Here is a 17,539-nt window from a genome sequence, read left to right as displayed (position 1 = left end):
GTACTCAAATAAGGCTGTGTGGTACTCATTCTTCAGTCCATTCTGTATCGTCAGGAAAAGGGGACAGAGAGCCTCAATATCCCTCTGTGATGATTTCCTTTAAGTCCCCATGGGCTTCAGTCACTACTTTTGTTGGCCAATTTTCTCATGGATTCTTTCCCAAAGTAAACCTGCATGCCAGGGAAGCACTTTCTGAACTTCCCAAAGGCTAACAATTGAGCCAGACATATTACCTTCAGATACTGTTCTAAAGGCCTCAACTCCCAAGACCATGGATGAACCCCAGCTGGCACACTTGGGTGTGTTGTCTTCACTCTCCAGAGATTAAAAAAAAAGAAAGGAAGGAAGGAAGGAAGGAAGGAAGAAAAAAAGAAAGAAAGAAAAAGAAAGAAAGAAAGAAAGAAAGAAAGAAAGAAAGAAAGAAAGAAAGGAAGACCGACCAGGAAGAGAAAGACAATGGACATTGGATTTAAATGTCCTTAACATTCCTAAAACTTTATAATCCCACTATGTCAAGTGAAATTGACATTGAAGCCTTGAACCCTGGGACCCAGGAGTGAGGCACTGACAGATGTTCACCAATGCCTTATCCACAGAGCAGCCATTCATCTACTTAAAATCTAAATGTTTCAAAACCACACACGGTGCTTATTTTGCAGATCAAAATCAGAAATGAACAATGATCAAATACATTAGAAGTGTGCCTACCAATGTTTATGAAGAGCATAAGGGCTGACTCTGCAGGGAGGGAGCTGCCTCCTTCTAACTGTTGAACTACAGACGGGAGCACATCTGGATTCCTAATGATCCCAGGGGCTTTGGGGTTTGGGAGACAGCCATTTGGTACAAAGGAAATCTGGACAGAGTATCCCACCCAACAGAAGCACTGTATTGTGCTGCTATGAAAAACAGTCACTACACTTCCCTCTGATAATACACTGGCCTCTCAGCTGGTAAATGATCCAAAGAAATATATGTGCAAAAATGTTCACTGGCTGACCAAGACTCCAAAACCACCACCGGCCTGCAGATAAGAAACATGAAATCATTTGCTTTCCAAAACAGCCTGGGAATAGCTTGCTGCCTTCATTAGTTCTTTTTATAATTCCTGCTGGCTATGGGCTCCTCTTGAACTCAGGTGTCTGGTTGGTTTTTAATCTAAAATGAAAGGGCTGGACAAATCAAAAAGCTTGAGCTCTTTCTACTCTTTTGTTTTGTTTTGTTTTTTCAAGACAAAGTACAGGGTTTAAATGTGTAGCCCTGGCTGTCTTGGAACTCACTCTGTAGACCAGGCTGGCCTCGAACTCAGAAATTCACCTGCCTCTGCCTCCCAAGTGCTGGGATTAAAGTTGTGCACCACCACTGCCCAGTTTGCCCTTTCTACTCTTAACATCTCTCTATCTCTGTGTAGAACAGATGTTTATAGAATACATTCTGAGGCTTGGGTGACAGCTCCGTAAAGAGCTCTTGCCTTGAAATTATGAGGATCTGAGTTTGGTCCTCTTTAGAACCCATATAAAAGAGTAGGTGTGCTCATGGCTGCTCGTAATTCCAGGGCTAGAGAGACAGAGACTGGTAGATCTTTGGGGCTCAAAGACCGGCCAGCATAGAGTACTTGTGAGTTCTAGGCCATCTAGGCACCCTGTCTCTGAAAGCAAATGAAGAAAAACCACCAAGGTAGACAGCCTAAAGGACCTTCAGTCAAGTTTGTCTATTTATATAAAACACACACACACACACACACACACACACACACACACACACACACACACACACACACACAGAGATTCTCCTGTCTATTTTTTTTTTTTTGAGACAGGTTTCACTGTGCAATTCAGACTAGCCTCAAACTCAGGACCCTACTATCTGAACCCCGAGAATGCTAGATTATAGGTCTACTCCACCACTCCCCACTCAATTCTAGAATCTTTCAAATAAAAATGCTTAAGTGTAATATACACTTGTATGGAAAAAGTCCTTATATTACACAATCCCATATACAATACATTTATACAATGGGAATATAAAAATTAATATGCATGGAAACAATCCTTTTCCATTCCTACTGTTTTATTTTTTAAAGCTTTTGGTCTCTATATATAAATATGGGAAACATGGAATTGATAATGATGGATTAATATACAGTTATGGATTGATGAGAAAATGATAAATGCAACACTTAGAAGGAAAGTTGGTTCAAGGCTAGCCTCAAGGCTATCCTCAGCTACTGACTTCTAGACCTGCCTGAACTACACGAGAGCCCCTCAGCACCCTCTCCAAAATTTTTTTTAAAATATCATTTTTAATGCTCTAAATATTAAGTTTTATTGCTAAATTATCTGGGATGAAGGCATATTAAATAATCAAATTGTAGCTGGAACAATTATGAGACTCGGAAACATTTCATTGTGTCTTATAGTTTTATAGCATGATCCCTACAGAAATCAAATTATCAGTGCTTTTCCCATCTGTACTGTTCATTACTCCTGACCTAATGAAGGATATAAACAGGCTTGTTCCCCGAAAGCTCAGCAAACTTGGGTATGGTGTCAGTCTGTAATTCCAGAATAGGAGCCAGGCAGGAGGATCACCGTTCAAGACAGCCTCTGAATTGGGAGTTCAGGGCAAACCTGGGCTGTATGAAACCCTATTGCAGAACAATAACAAAAAAATCAAAAAAAAATATCTTAAGATAGTCTCATTAACCTATAAGTGACAGTTAATTATCCTAGTGCAGGTTTACCTATACATATGAGTATAAGGGAAAATCATTATTTTCTTTTGTATTTGCTTTTTTTGGCTAGTGTATATTTGGCTAGTTTTATGTCAGCTTGACACACAAACAAGTTATCTGAAAGGAGGGAATCCCAATTAAAAAGATGTCTCCATCAGATTCAGCTGTAAGGCGTTTTCTCAACTAGAGATCAATAAGGGAGGGCCCAGCCCATTGTGGGCAATGCCATCCCTGGGCTGGTGGTCCTGGGATCTATATGAAAGCAGGGTGAGCAAACCATGAGGAGCAAGCCAGTGAGCAGCATTCCTCTGTGACCTCTGCATCAGCTCCTGCCTCCAGGTTTCTGCCCTGATGGAGTTCCTGTCCTGATTACCTTTGATGGTGAACAGTGATGTGGAAGTGTAAGCTAAATAAACCTTTTCTCCTCAACTTACTTTTCAGTCAGGGTGTTTCATCGCAGCAATCGAAACCTTAACTAAAATAAGTTGGTACCAGGATTGTTAGGTATGGCTGAGATAGACCTGACCCTGTCTTAGGGGGAATTTTGGTACTTTAGGCTAGAAAAGGCATTGAGTGTTGAGAGCTCGGTAAGCTGTTCTGTAGGAGCTTGGAGGCTCAAAATGTTGAGGGCAGTGCAGAAGATGGAGGCCTGACTTGTGAAGTTCTTAAAGACTTCATCCCAGCCATTTGCTATTCTGAATTGAGATTCTGTCCTGCTTGTCGGCTGGAGCTGAAGAATCAGTCATAATTAACAAGAGACTGGCAACACTGAAGTGGTTAACTGGAGCTAAGAAGTTAGCAGCAATTGAGAGGAGACAGGCATCACTGAGGTGAAATCTTGTGGGAAGTGTTTGTTCAGGGTTAGTACACACGAGCTGTGTTCTGGAAGCGACCAGGGTTTTTACCTGGTGCAGCAGCCAGACTTGGTACTATGTAAGACTCACTAAGGCGGTACTGGTTCTGAAGGCATGAAGGGGTCATGGAGAGCAGCTGAGGTTTGGCACTGTGAGAAGCCAGGAGAGGCCATTGGTGCAGGCACAGCCTCAGTGAAGTTGAAGGCCTAGGAGTGAAGGAGTCATGCAAAGAAGTTGAAGCTTGGTACCATGAAGAAAGCCTGTGAGAGGCTACTGGTGAAAGTGCAGCCCGGTTGCAGCAGAAGACTGGATTTTGGAGATGCCAGTACCATGGACTGACCACCAAGAACAGCAGCAGCAGAGGAGTGGAGCCAGCCAGAGTCTAGAAAACAATCTGTGTGTGCTATATAGAGGGCAGAGCTGGAGAAGTGACCAAGCTCCTTGGAGGAGCCGAGGAGATCATGAATGAATCATAGATGATTGGACATTGAGTTATTTATACAGTTAGACTTTTGTTGTGTGTAGTTCAGATTCTGACTGTTCCCCGATTCTTCCCTCTTGAAGAAGGTATTTAATTTTGATTTTTACCACAGCTGAAAGACTGAATATTTAAAAGAGATTGTGGATTTTCAGAGAGATTTTTTTTTCAGCAAAAATAAACTTTATTTTCTCACACAGTAAACATCACCCAATACGTGTTCACCTTGCACATCTATGCTCAAGCAACTTCCATGTCACTATGAGTTGGAGAGGTAACAGGTAGTCAAAGATGTCTCTGTTCAGATGCCAAGTGTCTGGATGGCTAGCCTTATACATTCACAGCAGAATCTGCATCCTTAGGTGAGTTACAGACCTTTAAAGCTTTGAAAAAGAGGCTTTACTTTTGCATCTCCTGCTTCTAGGTGAACAGAACACAGTGGTTTCAGCTTGCATTCCAGGGGAAACTTGTCATGTGTTTTCTGGTGCTGGAACCACTTAGCCACATCTGCCAATAGTGAGCAGGCAGATTCACAGGGTCTTGGCAACGTGTCCACAATGGCTTCGGCAGCACCAGGACCACATTGAAAGAGGCTCTCTAACACCATGGTCTTTACGCAACTGATCCCGTTTCCATCCGTTTTTGTAGTCACTGATGCGTTCCGAGAGTCATGAGCACCTTAAACAAGATTGATTACAACATCTGTGTCTTTACATTCTGCGTTGAATGTAAATATGTCTGGTTCTCTGGCAGAGATTTTACACCCTCTAAACCAGGCAACAGTAGCTTCTAAGTAGCCAGAACATCAGAAGCATCGTTATAATTGGCTGTGTCTGGGTCATCTGCATCAATGGCAATGACTTTTCAGTCAGTGCTGCCCCCAGCAATCACAGCCAATATTCCCAGAACTTTCTTTGTGAGCATTTCTCCTCTTGCACACTCTTGCACATACCTGGCTTATAAATTCTCAAGTGTCTGTTGGCTCATTGTCACTGCAACAGCCACAGTGTTTGCCACTGTGTCCTAGGTCTTCCCTTGTCTGACAGATGCAACACAGTTCAGGTGCATTTTTTGTAAGGGAACAAATTTGAAGTGGAATTTTTTTTTTTACTTGCTTAACTGAATTTGAAGGGCTCTGCAGCAATCTCCATTTTTTGCGTTTGAGCAGTGCAGAACCTCAAGCACCATGCAAAATAACACTCTTATCTGTATAAACTGGAATATCACAAAATGCTGAAATATGCTGCCATTTCTCATTTGGGAGAGAGACGTGGTGCTCGAGGGTAAAGGGCACAGCGTGTGCTGGCTGCTGAAGCCGCTCATGGTGTCTGGGGACATGCCACTGCCACTAAACAGCACATAACCAACCACATAGCCCCGATACAGAGCCTTAAGACAAGAGGAGAAAATGAGGGACTAGATATTTTAAACAGATTGAAATTTTAATGTGTTTGAATTTGTAAAGACTGTGGGACTTTTAAAGTTATTTATGTTTTTAATGTGAGATCTTGGGGATGAATAAGAAAGGAAGGGTTGCGGCTTAATAGTGTTCTTGTGACAAGTTGACAGGGGTTGGTTGTACTGGCTGGTTTTATTGACATGAAATGAGTTGTCTGAAAGGAGGGAGCTCCAACTGAGAAGATATAAGTCCAGCTATAAGGCACTTTCTTCATTAATGACTGTGCTTTCCCTGGGATAGTGTTCTTGGGTTCTATAACAAAGGAGGCTGAGCAAACCATGGAGAGAAATCCAGTAAGCAGCATCCCTCCATAGCTTCTGCATCAGCTCCTGCCTCTAGATTCCAGCCCTGTTTGAGCTTCTGTCCTGATTTCCTTTGATGACATGTGTATCTAGAAATAAGAACCTTGATTGGTTAGGAAACAAAAAAATAAAACAAAAACCCTCTCCTGTGTAAATATTGTACAAGCATCAGCTCATTCAGTTATTCAGTTACTTTTCATCTTTCCTTCCTTTTTTTTTTTATTGGATATTTTATTTAAGATTCAGATGTAATCCCCTTTCCCTCCCCTACCCCAGGAATTTCCCTAACCCATTCCCCCTCCTCCTGCTTCTATGAGGATATGCCCTACCCACCTTCCCACTTTCACCTCCCCACCCTCGATTTCCCCCACACTGGGGAGTCCAGCAGTCACTGGACCAAGGACTTCCTCACTGGACCTATGCCTGACATTGTCATCCTCCCCTACATATACAGCTGGAGCCATGGGTCCCTCCCTATGTGCTCTCAGGCTGGTGGTTTAGGCCCTGGGAGCTCTGGTTGGTTGGTATTGTTGCTGAAAGGGGCTGCAAACCCTTTCAGCTCCTTCAGTCTTCTCTCTAACTCCTTCATTGGGAACCCCATGATCAGCTCAATGGTTAGCTATGAGCTTCCGCCTTTGTATAATTCAGGCTCTGGCAGACCTCTAAGGAGACAGCTATATCTCCTGTCTATTTGCACTTCCTGGCATCCACAACAGTGTCTACCTTTGGTGTATGCACAAGGGATGGATACCCAGGGGGAGCAGTCTCTGGACAGCCCCTCCTTCAGTGTCTGTCCCATGCTTTGTCTCCATATTTGCTCCCATGAGTATTTTGTTACTCTTTCTAAGAAGGGCCAAAGCACCCACACTTTGGTTTTCCTTCTTCATGAGCTTCATGTGGTCTGTGAGTTGTATCTTGGATATTGCGAGCTTTTGAGCTAATATCCAATTATCAGTGAGTATATACCATGTGTGTTCTTTTGTGATTGGGTTACCTCACTCAGGATGATATTATCTCGTTTCATCCATTTATGAAAGAATTTCTCGAATTCATTGTTTTTAATAGCTGAGTAATATTCCATTGTATAAATGTACCATATTTTCTGTACCCATTCTCTGCTGACGGACAGACATTTTGGGTTCTTTCCAGCTTCTGGCTATTATAAATAAGGCTGCTATGAACATAGTGGAGCATGTGTCCTTGTTATATGTTGAAGCATCTTCTGGGTATATGCCCAGGAGTGGTATAGCTGGGTCCTCAGGTAATGCTATGTCCAATCTTCTGAGGAACCACCAGACTGATTTCCAGAGTGGTTGTACCAGCTTACAATCCCTCCAACAGTGGAGAAGTGTTCCTCTTTCTCCACATCCTCCCCAGCATCTACTATCACCTGAGTTTTTGATCTTGGCCATTCTGACTGGTGTGAGGTAGAATCTCAGGGATGTTTTGATTTGCATTTCCCTGATGACAGGATATTGAACTTTTCTTTAGGTGCTTCTCTGCCATTTGAGTTTCCTCTATTTAGCCATTTTAAATAGGGTTATTTATTGCCAAGTTTATGTCATACAATTAAATCCAGTATTGTGATTACAGATACTTTCAGCCTGGCACTGTTAAACAGACCCAGACAATTTTAAAAATACATCTATCACTGGTATTTCTGACTCATTTTAATAAATATTGTTATCCATAGTAGCCATAACCCATCCATTAAAGCACTTCATGGCATTCATACATCTTAGACTCAATCTGTGAAATGGGCCCATGACTTCTGCAGCCATCTTTGATAAACAACTAGGGACTGCTAGGATTTCACTAGGAAGGAAATTACAAATTGAGGGTAGCTAGGAGAGTATAAACATATTTGACCTGGATTCAACCCTAGCAACATGCAAAATGGGTGTGCCTGTACTTGCCAGTAATCCTAGCACCTGGAGGTAGAGCCAGAAGGATCAGGAGTTCAAGGACAGCCTTGACTATATAGGAAGTTTGAGGCCAGCCTAGGACACATGAGAACCTTGTCTAAAAAACAAATGAGCTGGACTTGGTGGTGTGCACCTTTGACCCCAGCACTCCAGAGGCAGAGGCAGGTGGATCTCTGTGAGTTCCAAGACAGCCATGGCTACACAGAGAAAAAAAGAAGCGGAAGAAGGGGATGGTGCTGGAGAAATAGCTGATCAGTTAAGAGCATGTACTGTTCTTCCAGAAAACTCATTTCATTCCCAATATCCATGTTAAGTAGCCTCCATACTGTTGCTTATAACTCCAGTTCTAAGAGGAGCCAATGTCTCAAGTTTCTACTGATACCCATGTGTAGCTCTCTCCTCCTCTTCCCTCCTCTTCCCCCTCCCCATCCTTCTCTTTTATAAATGAAATCTTGAGACTGGAGAGATGGTTCAGTGGCTACGAGCACTGACTATTCTTCCAGAGGTTCTGAATTCAATTCCCAGCAACCACATGGAGGCTCACAACCATCTCCAATACTCTTTTCTGGTATGTCTGAAGACAGGGACAGTGTATTCTTTTTTTGTTTTGTTTTGTTTTTGTTTTTGTTTTTCAAGACAGAGTTTTTCTGTGTAGTCCTGACTGTCCTGGAACTCACTCTGTAGACCAGGCTGGCCTTGAACTCAGAAATCTGCCTGCCTCTGCCTCCCAAGTGCTGGGATTAAAGGCGTGTGCCACCACCGCCCGGCCCTAAAAAAGTTGTTATCTGACTTCCATTAAAAAAAAAAAAAGGTCCAGGGGGTTGAAGAGATGGCTCAGTGGTTAAAAACACCAGCTGCTCTTCCAGAGGACCTGGGTTCAATTCCCAGAATCCACATGGCAGCTCACAGTTGTCCACAAGTTCCAGAGGCTGCAACACCCTCACATAGGCACACATGCAGGCAAAACACCAATGCACATGAAATTTAAAACAACAACAACAACAAGTCCCTGGCACAGACATGCCCTACCCCCAGCCCCAGATAAATAAATGTAACTTTAAAAATAGAAGACCATTTCAACATGTCTGTAAAAACAGCCAGAAGTCACCTCTCTTAGGGCTGGAACTGTTGTCTCTCTCTTTCTTAGAACCCACCTTATTGCAATAATTTCCCTGCATACTTATCCTTATGATCAGAGCCATAAACCTTAATTTAAAGCCATCAGTTTCCAGTGGAGGAGCATCAGAAATTCACCTTTCTTGACTATTCTCTACTCCCACCTGTGTGTCACTTCCGTGATCGAATCAAAGTGGACCCTCATTTGCTGAGGATCGATGAATTATGTAAGACGCCTTTCAAAAACCCTCAGTGATCTGAATTCTGTTTTCAACGGAGCTATACCTTGATTGCTCCAGTCACCATATCGTTCCAGACCTCCAGGCCCTGGCTGATGCACCCCTTCTGTGAGGTTGTCTTCTTTACCCTTCTTTAGTTTAGCAACCCCCACTTCTTGGCTTAGATTCCTGTTCTTCTAGGAAAAGTCTGTGGGTTTCTAAACAATAAGAAGCCATACACTCTTTTGTGTCACTGGTGCCTTCCCCTAAATACCACTTACACAGTATATGTGATCACCTGGTCACTGGTCAGTAAACCTTCTTCCTAGGAGGCACTGTGTGGGGCACTTTACTGTCAAGCCCACAACAGAAACTTTCAAGTAGTTTTTAAAAACCTATCAAGGTCTTTTGAAGGGCTAGTGGGGAGACTACATCTCAGTGTCTCACTGCAGTGTATTGTTTAGGGATCTCTCTACCTGAAAGGCCTGGGGGAGTCTCTGCATACCAGTTTCTGGTCACAGTATATTGTGTTCTCTCTACCTGAAACACCTGACTTCATGCTGAGGTCCAATTTCACCTGTTCTAAAAATAACTCGGGGCTGCTGATTCATGTAATTCTAAGCCAAGAAGCAAGCTGTCATCAATTTCTTTCCTATTTTTTTTTCCCTCTGACCCTCCCAAACTGATACATTCAGCTTTTTCTAATCTGCAAAGCCCTCTAATCTGCAAAGCCTCTGTATTCCTCAAGTAGGGAGCCACCTATCCACTGTTTACCTATCTCTCCCAAAGGTGCTGAGTTCTCACGTTCTTCTTCACATAGAAATCTACTGAACCTACTGAAAACATCATTTAAACATCAACCCATAGGAAAACAACTGGAAATACCTATTGGGGGAAAAAAGGCACATGTTTATTCTGACGGACTTGTGTATTTATAGCTGTCGAGGTTCAGGGACATTGGAAAAGTAAACTAGAACTATTGATAACAGGCCATGGAATCTGGCTGGACTTGAAAGGGAGTTCATATAGTCTCATATGGGTGGCTGGAAGTCTAACTCAGTATGGGAATTTGATCTTCATCAAAGAGAGCCTGAGCCTCTTGCAGGACATCAGTGGACTCCTGATTTCAGGTGATGCTTTGAAGATAGCGGTTTTCAACCTGAGGGTCTTGACCCCTTGGGATGTCAAATGACCCTTTCACAGTTCACCTAAAACCATCAGAAAACAGATATTTCCATTAGGATCCATAACAATAGCAACGCTACGGTTATGAAGTAGCCATGACATAAGTTTTTTTGTTTTTGTTTTTTTGTTTTTCGAGACAGGGTTTCTCTGTGTAGTCCTGGCTGTCCTGGAACTCACTCTATAGACCAGGCTGGCCTCGAACTCAGAAATCCACCTGCCTCTGCCTCCCAAGTGCTGGGGTTAAAGGCGTGCGCCACCACCGCCCGGCTGCCATGACATAAGTTTATGATTGAGGGTTGGGGTCATGGCAACATCAGGTGCTGTGTTAAAAGCAGCCTTAGTAAAGTTGAGAACTGGTGTTCTAAGAGACGATGTCTTACAGACTGAGGTGTTCTAGAATCTTGCCTAGAAGCATTTCATTTCATTTACTTACTCAAAAAGACAAAGGGATCTGATATCGGTGACAAATGAAAACTGAAGGATTGACTTAACTCTGGACACTATCAGCTGATAATGCATCTCGGAAAAATTTACGAGTTATCCTAAATTCTTTGTAGAAGCAAAATGAATGGAAAGCCATTGGCTTTCCCATGACTTAGAAGTGGCAAGAAGTCACCTCTAGCCAGCACTTCATACCTGACAGCTCCTTTAAAAGATCTGAGGAAGGATCTTGCCAGGTCTCTAAAGGCGAATTTTAGAATTAACGATTTGACAAAAATATTACTTTAATAAATTATTGCAGCTGGTTGTGATGGCTCATGCCTGTAATTCCAGTACTCAGGAAGCTGCAGCAAGACAGTCTGGGCTGTATTGTGAGTTTCAGGCTCCCAGCTGGTTCCATAGCGAGAGGTCATGTCAACATACACATACATGCATGCATACATATATACATACATACTATGTTTTTCCCCAAATCCCTTTTAATTTTTCTAAAACTTTTCCTCTATAGAACAGTTTCTGGAGAGGTTCCTTGACAAGTTAAATTTTATCACTTTAGTACACAGTCCAAGCAAAAACTATAAACTTTGAGAAAAAGGAGAAACAATGTCTTAAAAAAAAATCAACTAGCATAAAATTACACTCAACTCTATCCCTTAAATTCTTGTACTCTTTTGTAATTTGTAAAATGTCTTCTTTTATAATTTTAATGATCTTAAAATTACTTATTCCTAAGTAATTTTAAATAAACTAAAGCAATATTATTATAGAGGGAAAAAAGCCATGTAGCTTCATGGAATGACTACCCTAAGATGAATAAAGCTCCTCGAAGTCAGAAAGACTGGGTTACACACAAACAAAGGCAGCAAAATCTCAACCCAAGATTAACTGCTAGATGATGAAACAGGGCAGGGGACAGCAGCTAGAGTCTTTATGTCCTGGTCAGTCCAGATAGAGGCTTTAGTTCCAAACTCACTGCTGAGAGCTGGCATGAGGGCTGGATAGAATTTACAGGAGAGATTCATGGGTACAAACTTGAATGTGTCTCACCCCAGTCCTGGCCCTAACATTCTTTTATCTGAGTTGATCATAGTCTGTCCTGTTTGGTTGGTAAAGCAATGGACTGTTTGGTAGTTGAAGAGATAAGACTGACCTGGATTCTGTTCCCTCTTCCTCATTCTTAGAAGAACTGTCTAGATTCTCATCTCGGACCTCTGAGGAAGGGCAGGGCTGGATCTCAAAGAGACGACCTTCAGGGCCCAGAGAAGGGGAACTTGGGATGATTGGCAAACAGAATCCAGTGTCCTGGTTATCTAGTAGCTTACAAAATGTGCCTCTGGGGCATATAGAAAGCCAGCTGGATGAGAATCCTTTTATGTGACTCTCTGGTGTTGGGAACTGGGCTTGCTTGGTCTCTCTATGTGAGAAGCACAATATGCTTAATTTAGCTTCCCACGAATATACATTTCTTCTGTTAGAAAGAGAAAAGAAGTTACAGTTCATCCAGTGAGTTTAATAACCAATACTGATCATAAGAAAAATCTTACCATAGATAAGATTGACAGAAAATTTAGATATCTGTGAAAATTCATTTTACACTGTTAAAAGTGAATACAAAACCCAGTCACATGGAGAAAGAGACTGCTACATGGAATCAAAACACATTTAAAATAAAAAAAAAATTTAAATTTTTGATAATTAAAATGTACAAAGGCAGGTGTAGTGGTTTCACACCTATAACCCCAACACGATTGGGAGACTTAGGCAGGAGGATTGCCATGAATTTGAGGACAGTTTAGGCAATGTAGTGAGTTCTATGCTAGACTGAACATAGAACAATGTTCTGTCTTTTTAAAAAAAAAAAAATTAAATCAAATCAATGGTGAATCATTGACAAAAAAATTAAAACATGCTCTTCAAGGGAGCTGAAGCACTGGTGGGGTAGGTTCATTTCTAGAGTGGGCAGGCTTTTTGCCCTTACCCCCACCCCTTTATTGATTCAGCTCTTTCTAAAATTGGTCTGGAAAGGCTTTTGAATCACCCTTATTATCTTCAAACCGCTAGATTCCTGGGAATTTATACAAAGATTCAATTTATCCTAAGAGTATTCCAAGTGAGAAACACCCCATATTTTAAGCCTATTCAAAAAAGAAAAAAAGAAAGTGCTAATCCTAGGGTCTACGGTTATATAACATAATTGTCTGGTTGAACTGGTAGACTATTGCCCATGATGTTAATCATCAAATTTATATTGTAACATATGACTGTGCCAAAGGTTAAGTGAAGAAAAGGATGAGTTTACATTATACATACACAATAAAAACAGTTGTGTGCAAAATAGACATACACGTGAAATGGGGAGAGAATACATACACAAAAGCTATTAGATTAGTTTTAAAGTTTTCAATAATGTGATTATAAAAAAAAAAACCCTTACACGTGCTTTTTAATCACGGAAAAGGTCAAGAAGAACTGTTATAGTATAAATCAGATAGATGTATATTGAAAGGCATATTAAACCTGGTGGTGGAAACTGGAACTCCCCAGCAGCTCATAGCAAGAGCTCCACATGCAAGGTAATTCTTTTCTGGTTCTTACCCAAAAAGAAGTACTTGAATTGACAGTACATAGGCCATCTCAGGTGACTGTAAATCAAAGGAAAAACCTGCAAAACCTCAGAGAGAGAACAGTAGAGTTTCTACTTTTACATACCTCTTACTGGAATAAATAATCTTTTTAAAAATTTATTATTTATTTTATGTATATGTGTGGAGAGCCACATCACCACCGCGCGCCACTGCGCGCACTAAAGATGGCGCCTGCCGGATGCGCGCCAGAGCTGTACAACTCCTGGCTGGGCGGAGAGATGGGAGGACTTAGCAATCGCCTGACCTGACGTTGCTGGGCCCGAGCCTATGGCTTGCAGTGGCGTGATGTGGGGTGCTGGGACGTCATTTCAGGGATATAAGGCTCACCCTAGGAGGAGGAGGGAGCCATCAGATCGCCCCGGGGCTCACCCATTTCTTTCAAGGCCTGAGTAAATTGCTGTTGGAAGGAACTGTTGTGTGTGTCTTTCTTCCTGCTGTTCGGTTGCGTCACATATATGAATACACTGTAGCTAGCTGACTTCAGACACGACAGGAGAGGTCATTGGATCCCATTACAGATGGCTGGGAGCCACCATGTGGTTGCTGGGGATTGAACTCAGGACCTCTGGAAGAACAGTCAGGTTCTTAACCACTGAACTGTTTCTCCAGTCAAATAAATAATCTTAAAATGCTGCTTTTCTAGAGAAATGTATTGTAAGTCTTTGGGGTTAAATTTTTTTTCTCTAATTTTGTTTATAGCAATTATGTACAAACATCGTTGTGGGCATTTTAAAACTATTTGTCATGGCTTTTCAAAAAGTGTTCCTTATGATGTCCATAGGATTTTAAGTGAAGAGAGCTGGCAGGCTGGCTGTGACATAGATGCCAGGCTGCGTCGATGGCATTCACAAAGCCCTAGGTTTTGTTTCCAGCTCCACATAAAACCTGCCTTGCTGGCCACGCCTGTGTGAGGAACGGTGACAACTGTAGGTGACAAATTTAGAATTTTCCCAACCCCCATTTTCTTGGAGACTCTATTATGTCATATCAAAAGCAGAAAACTTTTCAAAGAGGGCAATTTGAAATGTGTGTGTGTGTTTTAAATCCATACAAGCCTTCATAAAAATATGATATAAATTAAAGGAGACCAAAAACATTCAAAGCCATATGGCTGATTTTAGTGTGTTTTTTATAGTATTTTTTGAAGAAAGATCAGAAAAAACTCATAATGTCATAAAACTCAATCCAAGATGGAATTTTTCCCTTTCAAACTTGCTAGGCTCCTGAGCTTAGTAATTCAGAGACAGAATCTAAGGGACAATTGTGAGCATAGGTATCCTGGAGGAGGGAGAGGAAGCTGAGCAAGTAGCAGTTATTAGACTCCAGCCCTGAACTTTGTGAAGTCTGATTAATTAATTAATTAGTTGATTAAAGACGGTCTTCTGCCAATGCCTCTTAAAAACTCTGAGAAGGAAGAGGCCATGACCTGACACTTAATCTTGTCAAAACTTCAGTGTTAGTTCTTTTGTTTGTAGTGACATGGCAAGGCTCCTTCCAGAGGACTGTGACTTCATTAGACCAAAAAAAGAAAAAAGAAAAAAATGCACATGCAGCAGCCTTGTCTGCTGAGTCAGCACTTTCTAAGCTGCCTTAGTGGAAAGACAGACAGAGGCCTTGGAATCTGAGGAAATCCTCACTCAGCCAAAACTATCCCATATGAGAGGGTGGACTTAATGAGAATCAGCCTGAAACTTTGGCAAGCAGCTGCTGGAATGTAGGAGATTTACAGTCAGCCTGGGCCGCTGAGGGTTTTTGCTTAGCCTCTCCATCTGGTATTAGAAAAGTTTGCACGAGCAGAATTTCAGCTTCAACTAATAAAGGCAAAGAGGTGGCGGGGAGGAGGAACATACTGCATACCAACTGTGTCTCATGTTTGCAAGGCCCTGGAGGACACCAGGGCGTGAGACAATGAATGCCTTGGGTTTCCTGATTTCTAGGACCTCACTGAGACCCAGGGCCAAAGCAAGCCCCTGACAGACTTAGCACAGTGAGGGTGCTGTGGGAGCCGGATTTTCTCCAAAGACTTTCTTTGCAGGGGTAGAAAGGCTTCACGGTGGGAGATCATCTTTGTCTGGTGCCAGACTTCCTCCCAGGATGGTGGAATTGCAACTTTGTCATTCTCCAGGTAGGTTTCCTGGTAGCTGTGCTGTTTACTGCAAACTCACAAGTAATGTATTAATATGGTCCTAGAACTTCAGATAATAGAGGTAAAGCCAAAGTCCTTTTTGACTGACCTCTAAATCCATTTTAACCCCAAGGAGGCAGCTATCACCATAGCAGTTTGAGAGATGGCTTACACTTCCTGTTTATTTATCAGTCTGTAAACATGAAAGTAGCGGAGTGTGCAGGCACACACATACCTTTCCTTTCATCGTGTGGGAGGTGGAGAGAAGAGGACAGGGAGTTGTAACTATCCTTAGCTACACAGTCAGTTCAAGGCCCATCGGGCCCTTGTGTGACTATGTCTCAAACCCATTAACTTATGGAGAGTTAAAACGTTACAGGTCCAAAGCCATAGCTACACTGAGCAACTGTCCCTAGTCTGTTTTCCTGTAACTATGCTAAACATCATGACCAAAAACAACTTCGGGAAGGAAAGGGTTCAGTTAATGCTTCCAGTTAATAGTCTATCCCTAAGGGGAGTCAGGATAGGAACCTGGAGGAGACCCTATGGAAAAAGGCTGCTCACTGACTTGTGTATTGGCTTATGCTAAGCTTCTTTTTCCTTCCTTCCTTCCTTCCTCCCTCCCTTCCTTCCTTCCTTCCTTTCTTTCTTGACCATGTGTGTGTTTTGAGACAAGGTTTCTCAGTGTAGCCCTGGCTGTCCCGGGACTTGCTCTGTAGACCAGACTGGCCTTGAACTCACAAAGATCCTTTGGATTAAAGGCGTGTGCCGAGCCAGGCAGTGGTGGCACACGCCTTTAATCCCAGCACTTGGGAGGGAGAGGCAGGCGGATTTCTGAGTTCGAGGCCAGCCTGGTCTACAGAGTGAGTCCCAGGACAGCCAGGGCTACACAGAGAACACAGAGAAACCCTGCCTCGAAAAACCAAAAAAAAAAAAAAAAAAAAAAAAAAAAAACCCAAAAACCAAAAAAATAAAGGCATGTGCCACCTTCATGGCTTTTTCTTATGTATCTTGTGCCTTCTTGCCTAGGAATGGTGCTACACAGTGGGCAGGATCCTCCCACACTAATCAATCTAGACAGTTTTTCACAGGTCAATCGGATTGAGGCAATTCTTCACCCGACTTGCCCTCTTCCCACATGGCTGCAGGTTGTATCAATCTGACAAAACTAAGCAAGACATCTATTTTAGCCATTTAAACAGCCAAATCTATTACTTTCCCCTGCATGTGATGTATCATTTTTGCTCCAAAACTCAAGAACAATTGAATAGGATTGTCCATTAAGGAGAAGGTCTATAGCAATGCTATTAAGACGACCTTGACTGTCTGCCTTCCTCAGGACCTCCTTGCTCTGATGCCTTTCTATAAGATTAACTCTATCTTTGCTGGGCAGTGGTGGCACACACCTTTAATCCCAGCACTTGGGAGGCAGAGGCAGGCAGATTTCTGAGTTCAAGGACAGCCTGGTCTACAGAGTGAGTTCCAGGACAGCCAGGGCTACACAGAGAAACCCTGTCTCGAAAAAAACAAAACCAACCAAACGGAAACAAGATCAATTCTATCGTAGTCTACCCTTCTCTCAAGGACTCCAATTCAAACCAATTTCAAAATTCTTTCTGACTTATATTTGTGATTATTCTTTTAATAACTGTTCTAGTGACTTTAGATCCATAAATAGACCCTTGCTAATTTGCATGCTAATTCATTTCATTCAGAATACTGTCCACCGTGCTGCTTGGACCCAGTAACATCCCCTAGACACATGAGTATAGTTACCAGGCTGTACCTTGCTCCTACATCCGATTTTATTTGCTTTAGATGGGAAGGCCCCACCCTCATCCTCCACTAATGTAAAAGTTAGACTGAGTGGATGCCACTCTCCTTTGGATCCCTCCTATTCCAGGAAAGCCATTCATCTGTTCTTTTATCACGAATAAACAAGATCTGGACGTGTAGGCATGTAACATTAGAATCCAGCTGTGCTCGGCCAGAATGTGTGCCACAGACTCACCCATCATGCAGATACTGACAGACACTAGAAAACAAAACAAAACAAA

At 42.3% G+C, this 17,539-nt stretch overlaps 1 protein-coding gene and 1 pseudogene across 1 annotated transcript in view; both read right to left on the bottom strand.

Moving 5' to 3' along the window:
• Sgk1 (serum/glucocorticoid regulated kinase 1) overlaps positions 1 to 17,539 on the bottom strand; it is a 110,504-nt gene that overhangs the window by 44,227 nt on the left and 48,738 nt on the right. The window lies entirely within an intron of this gene.
• LOC143440720 (inorganic pyrophosphatase pseudogene) lies at positions 4,266 to 5,389 on the bottom strand (annotated as a pseudogene).

The sequence above is a fragment of the Arvicanthis niloticus genome, chromosome 30 (assembly GCF_011762505.2).
Source record: "Arvicanthis niloticus isolate mArvNil1 chromosome 30, mArvNil1.pat.X, whole genome shotgun sequence".
Lineage (NCBI taxonomy): Eukaryota > Metazoa > Chordata > Mammalia > Rodentia > Muridae > Arvicanthis > Arvicanthis niloticus.
Note: the sequence above shows the minus strand (reverse complement) of the source record. Positions and strands in the feature narration are given on the sequence as shown.